We start from the raw sequence: 6366 nt of genomic DNA on the forward strand, positions 1-6366 counted from the left end.
AAATTAGAAGATAATCCCATGTTGATCCACTCTTTTGATGTTAATGACATCCTGAGACTCAAAGTAGCCATTTGAATTTGAGAGTGGATTCATTTTATTTTCTTTAGATCAATTAAATTAGTAAAACATGCAATATTGTAAATTATGTTAAAATAATAATTTTCAGCCTAATAAGATAGTGAAGACAGAGGTGACAGTGGTGAATCTTCTCATTTTGAAGCTTCTGTAGTTTTTGTGTGAATTTGAAGCACAAAAAATTCAGCAAATATAAAGCATAAGTTATCATGTGAGTTATTCAATGGTGCTTGCTGAGTTTTGAGAAAGAAGCATGCAGAACAAATAAAGGTGTTTAATTTCTATTTCATCCTTTGTGCCATGCCAGTCAAAACATTTTCTGTTTATTTCAAAGCTTTCCGAAATGAAACATTTTAGAATTGGTTTTTGCTTTCAACACCCAGTACCTTAAAAATGGCATTTAAAAAGTTATAAATCTGAATGAGAAAGAAAAACAATATTTGGAAATCCTTGAAATTTAGGGAATTATCAGTACATACACTTTTTGTGTTTTTGAAGTCAGGTTGGTCAAATAAGTCCAACTAATTTGAGTTTTTTAATATACATTGTCATAAACAAATTCAGGATAACTTAAAAGAAAATGTTATCTCTCTCTTTTATTATGTGGTATTTTCACAGTAGTTTTAACTATTGATTTAACTCCTTGAAATATTGATTTCTTAATACCAAAGTTGGGATATTTGGGGAAAATATCTGGATCAGACTACAACCTGGAAAATATTATCAATATTATCTAAAAACTCCAAGATGCTATTATCATCATCACAACCATCATCTAGACCACATTTAAGTTTTTTGAGTATTCACTTTTTGGAAGTATTAGTAAAAAAAGCATTAAAGTATAAATTGAAACAACCACTGAAATTATAGTCAAATAAAGAACCTGCTTATTTAATTCTTAATAAAAAGGAACATGTATAAGTAAATACATTATTATTCTTTGGACTTTTTCTTACTGTCAGAAACTATTTAAATACAGAAGCAAGATGGCTAACTAGAGATGTCAGATATGAGTTCTCAGAAAAAAAGATCCAACTTTACAGGTGAATGATCATGGCCTGAGTGGAATACTGAGGGAAGAGTGCCAAAACCTATTGAAAAAGTCATGGGAAGAAGCTGGGGGTACAGAAAAAGAAGGCAGCAAAGGGCTTGGTAGAGACTGACCCCCAAGGAACTTCGGAACTCCATGGAAAAGGTAGGCAAGAGTGATTATTTTCTCCCTCATCCCTGTGTCAGGCTGTTAACTAATGAATTTTTGGAGAGCTACTCTGCCTTTGCAAGCCCAGGCACTGCTGTTGGCAGATATTTGGGAACTTCTGGAGAGCAGAGCACCTGGAAACCAGCTCATGTGGGTTTGCTGGCTTTCCACTCAGACCCAAGCTGAAGCAATGAGCACCATACTGGTTGTGCATCTATTGTGAGCCACTGTCCTGCCCAGAGAACCTTAGCACTGTTTCTCTACATCACTAGATCCCCTGCAAACATTCCATAGAATCTACTCTGAAATGTGGCAACCACAGGGACCAGTGGGACTCTGTGAAACTGTGGGATCCTCAGAGATCTAGCTCTCAGCACAGATTGGCTCTAGGGGAAGGAGAATTGAAGTCCACCAAAGAGCCTCTGAAAGGAAAGGAAACCAGATCGCAGCCTCTTGCTTGTGACCAGAAAGTGGCTGTGTACCTTCCAGTGGAGATCTGGGCATGGTGCTCATCTGTGAAGAGGGGAAGTGCTGTTCCACCTCAACAGACAGGTGGAAACAGTGGTTGGGAATGGATGTGGAGCTTCTGCTACCCCCAATTCACTACTGAAGATGCAGCCATGGCTTCTCCCCCTGAAAGTTGGTGCAAGTGTATTTGGAGACAGCCTTTTCAGCACTATTGGAGCAGCTGTTTTCCCACTGAAAGTGTGTCAACTGGCCTGGGCTTGCATGAAGGGTGGAGCTCATTTTCTCCCCTCTGGGCAGAGTGGCAACATTCCTGCAAGGGAGCTCAAACCAGCTACTGAGTTGTCTATTTTGGGTTGGGGAAAGAGATTCTGCTTTGCAGTCATTTCAGCAGCAGCCGCAAGATGGGTGTTTTACATTGAAAAAAATCAGCATGAAAACTCTGGCTGTGCAAAGAGGCAGGTGTTCCAACACCCTCAAAGGATAACACTAGCTTTTTAGCAATTATTCCTAACCAAAATGAAAATTATAATATGACAAAGATTCAATATATGGATTGTAAAGAAGATTCAAAATATGGATTGTAAAAAAACTCAGTGAGAACCAAGAAAAATTGAAAACCAACACAAAGAAATTAGAAAATCCAGGATATAAAAAACAATTTATATATATATATAAATGGATTCTGGAACTGAAAAATTTACTGAAGGAATTTCAGAATGTAGTTGAAAGTTTTAATAATATAGTACATCAAGGAGAAGAAAAAATTTCAGAGCTTGAAGGTTGGTTTTTTAATTTATCCAGTTACAGAAAAATAAATAGGAATTTCAAAAAATGAACACAGCCTTCAAGAAATATAGGATTTTGTAAAATGACCAAATTAAGCTTGATAAGCAAAAGTGACCAAACTAAGCATCATAAATGGAGACATAAAGCCTTTCTCAGATAAACAAACTCTAAGGAAATTCATCAACACTAGACTGGTCTTACAAGAAATGCTCAGGCATTCTGGAGTGGCGCTGCTTGGGCTGGTGGAGGATTGCAAGCTGCTGGTGTTGTGGCTGGGGAGAGCGGTGAGAGGGTTTGGCATTTTTGTCGGGATCCCTGCAAGGATGAGTGCTGCCAGAGAGTCTCACCTGCATGTGGTGAAGTGTTCAGCCTCTCCAGACGATGATCTAGGATCTAGCAATTGGGAGGCAGCAGTCTTGGATAGTGAAGAAAGAAAACAAAAGTTCTTGAGACTTACGGGTGCAGGAAAGAAAGAACATACTGGCTGTCTTGTTATAGGAGATCACAAATCAACATCTCACTTCCGAACTTCCGAACAGGGGAGGAAGACAAGAAAATTAATGAAGAACTAGAGTCTCAATATCAGCAAAGTATGGACAATAAATTATCAGGAAGATGTTGGCGACATTGTGGACTTGGCTTCAGTGAGGTAGAAGATCATGATGGAGAAGGTGATGTGGCTGGAGATGATGATGATGACGACAATGGTTCACTTGATCCTGAAAGTCCCGATGATTCTGAAAGAGATTCAGAGTCAGAGAAAGAAGAATCTGCTGAAGAACTCCAAGCTGCTGAGCACCCTGATGAAGTGGAGGATCCCAAAAACAAAAAAGATGCAAAAAGCAATTATAAAATGGTGTTTGTTAAATCCAGTGGTTCATAACTCCCAAACGCTTAGTCTTTGTATTAAAAGTAAGCCTTATTGTTATAATGCGCAGTGGAGGACTGCTTATAGAGCACAGACCTTTGTATTATAATTTTTAAAAAGACCTTTTAAATAATTACAAAGAGTGTTTGCTTTCAAATGCCATGGGTTACACTTTTATGGGCATGACTATAACCATTTTTGTAAAGATTAAGTGTTGTATAAAATAAGAAATAAATACAGTACTCAACTTCCTTTCATATTAGCATCATCAACCCTCTTATTCACCTTATGGGGGAAATGCTTCTTTTTGTTTGTGATAACTATTTTATCATTTCCTTCGTATTTTTCTCTTATAAAAATGTATTTGATACTGTGATATGTTCACGAAAAGTATTCTTTAATTATTCTTTGTTATAGTAGAGCTGTTCATCATGGATATTTCTGCTGCCAGTCACAATCTAAATTAATTTTGGCAAAAGATTTGGTACTTAGTTTCCTGTTACTGAGTTAGCTCTACTCTTTTGGACCAAAGCAACATGAGAGCAAGTACTTTTCACACTTCTTAAGATGGAGATGTAACTGTCATACATTGGGAGTATTATGATCCCAAGTAGTCTTTTTGTAATTTGTATTATATCGTATGTTACATTTTTGATAAAATTTGGCCGATTTTTACAGAAGAAATTATTTTTCTGATCATTTAGTTCTATCTATTTAGAAATATGTAAAACTGAATTTTTTTTAAGTAATGTGTGACCAAAGTTAATTTTGTCCCAAAGGTCTAAATAAAGAGCAGTTTCCCATAAAAAAAAAAGAAATGCTCAAAGGATTTCTAAATATGGAAATAAAGAATGATACTTGCCATCATAAAAACACATATAATTACAACGCTCACAAATCTATAAAGCACTTCCGCAATTGAGACTGCAAAGCAATGAGCTAACACCATTGTGACAGGAATGGAACCTGACATATCAATACTAACCTTGAATGTAAAAGGCCTAAATGCTCCGTGTAAAAGATATGAACTGGCAAATCGGATAACAAAGCAAGTTCCAACAATTAGCTGCCTACAAAAGACCCACCTAATGGGGAAAGATGCCCACAGACTCAAAAAAAAAAAAAGTGAGAAAAGATATTTAACACAAATGGAAAGCAAAAATGAACAGGAGTAGCTATGTGTATATCAGATAAAATATACTTTAAACTGACAAACCTAAAAAAAGACAAGGTCATAAAATAATAAGTTTCAATTTAACAAGAAGATGTAACTATTTCAAATATATATGAACCCAACATTGTAGCACCCAGATTCATAAAACAAATACTACTGGTCCTAAGGAAAGAGATAGCAATAGAGTAATGGTTGAGAACTTCAATATACCACTTACAGCACTAGACAGATTATTGAGGCCGAAAATCAGCAAAAAAACTTTAAACTGGATTCTAGGCCACAGACACCTAATAGACATTTACAGAACATTCTACCCAACAAACACAAAATAAACAATGTTCTTATCTGTACATAGAACATTCTCCAAAATAGACCACATGGCTGGTCATAAATTGAGTCTTATTAAATTCAAAAAATAAAAATTGTATCAAGTATCTTCTTGGACCACAGTAGAATAAAATTAGAAAAGTAACTGTCAAAACTACACAAATGCATGAAACAAAACACCTTGCCCCTGGATGATTTTTGGGTAAACAACAAAAGTAAGACAAAAATAACAAAAAATTTGAAATTAGTGAAAATATAGACACAATACATTAAAACCTTTAGCAGTTTTAAGAGGAAAGTGTATAACATTAAGTGCCTACATTAAAGAGACAAATTTATCTCATACTAACATTCTAAGATTTTAAATCAGAACTAGAAAAACAAGAAAAAAAAAAACCCAAGGATGGCAGAAGAAATAACAAATGTAAGAACAGAACTAAATGAGATTGAAAACACAAAATGATAAAGAGCAACAAAATGAAAAGTTGGTTATCTGAAAGGATAAACAAAATCTATAGGTTGGTAGTGAGATTAAGGAAAAAGGATAAATGATTCAAATAAGCACAATCAGAAATGGGAAAAAGGGGAAGCAAGAACATCTTCACATTTTGATGAGAGAGCAGGTGGGGGAAGTGCCACACACATTTAAACTCAGATCTCATGAAAACTCACTCATTATCATGAAAACAGCAAAGGAAAATCTACCCCATGATGCAGTCACCTCCCATTAGGTCCCTCCCCCATCACTGGGAATTAAAATTTAACATGAGATTTGGATGGGGACACACAGCCAAACAATATCACAATGTTACTGATAGTGTTCCAAAAAAAAAAAAAAAAAAAAGATGAGACATTCTTCCCTAACTCAGTTTATGAAACTAGTATCATCATGATACTAGAATCAGGAAAACACACAACCAAAAAGCAAAACTATAGGCCAATATCCCTGATTAGAATAAACAAAAAAACTTCAACAAAATACTTGCAACATGCATCCAAAAGCATATCAAAAAGACAATTGCTATGGTTTGGATGTTTTCTACTCCAAATATCATGTTGAAACCTGATTTGCAATGCTGGTGCTGGGTTCTGGTGGGAAGTAATTGGATAATGGGGATGGATTCCTCATGGATGGCTTAGCACCATCCTCCTGGTAATGAATGAGTTCTTTCTCTGTAGTTCACGTGAAATCTGATTGTTTAAAAGAGTGTGGCATTTCCCCTTCTGTCTCTTTGTCTTTCACTCTCTTGTTACCTCTCTCATCATGTAACATGCCTGCTCCTTCTTTGCCTCCCACCATGAGTAAAAGCTCCCTGAGACCTCACCTGAAGGCAATTAAATGCTGGTGCTATACTTTCTGTTACAGCTGGCAGAATTGTGGGCCAACTAACTAGAACTACAAAAGACTGATGAAAAAAATCACAGATGACATAAACAAATGGAAAAACATCCTATGCTCATGGATTGGAA

General features: G+C 35.9%; 1 pseudogene; it reads left to right on the forward strand.

The window, feature by feature from the left end:
* The first annotated feature begins 2816 nt into the window (after positions 1–2816).
* Positions 2817–4001, forward strand: LOC129490516 (small acidic protein-like; annotated as a pseudogene).
* Positions 4002–6366: the final 2365 nt, after the last annotated feature.

Source organism: Symphalangus syndactylus, chromosome 9, assembly GCF_028878055.3.
Source record: "Symphalangus syndactylus isolate Jambi chromosome 9, NHGRI_mSymSyn1-v2.1_pri, whole genome shotgun sequence".
Taxonomy (NCBI): domain Eukaryota; kingdom Metazoa; phylum Chordata; class Mammalia; order Primates; family Hylobatidae; genus Symphalangus; species Symphalangus syndactylus.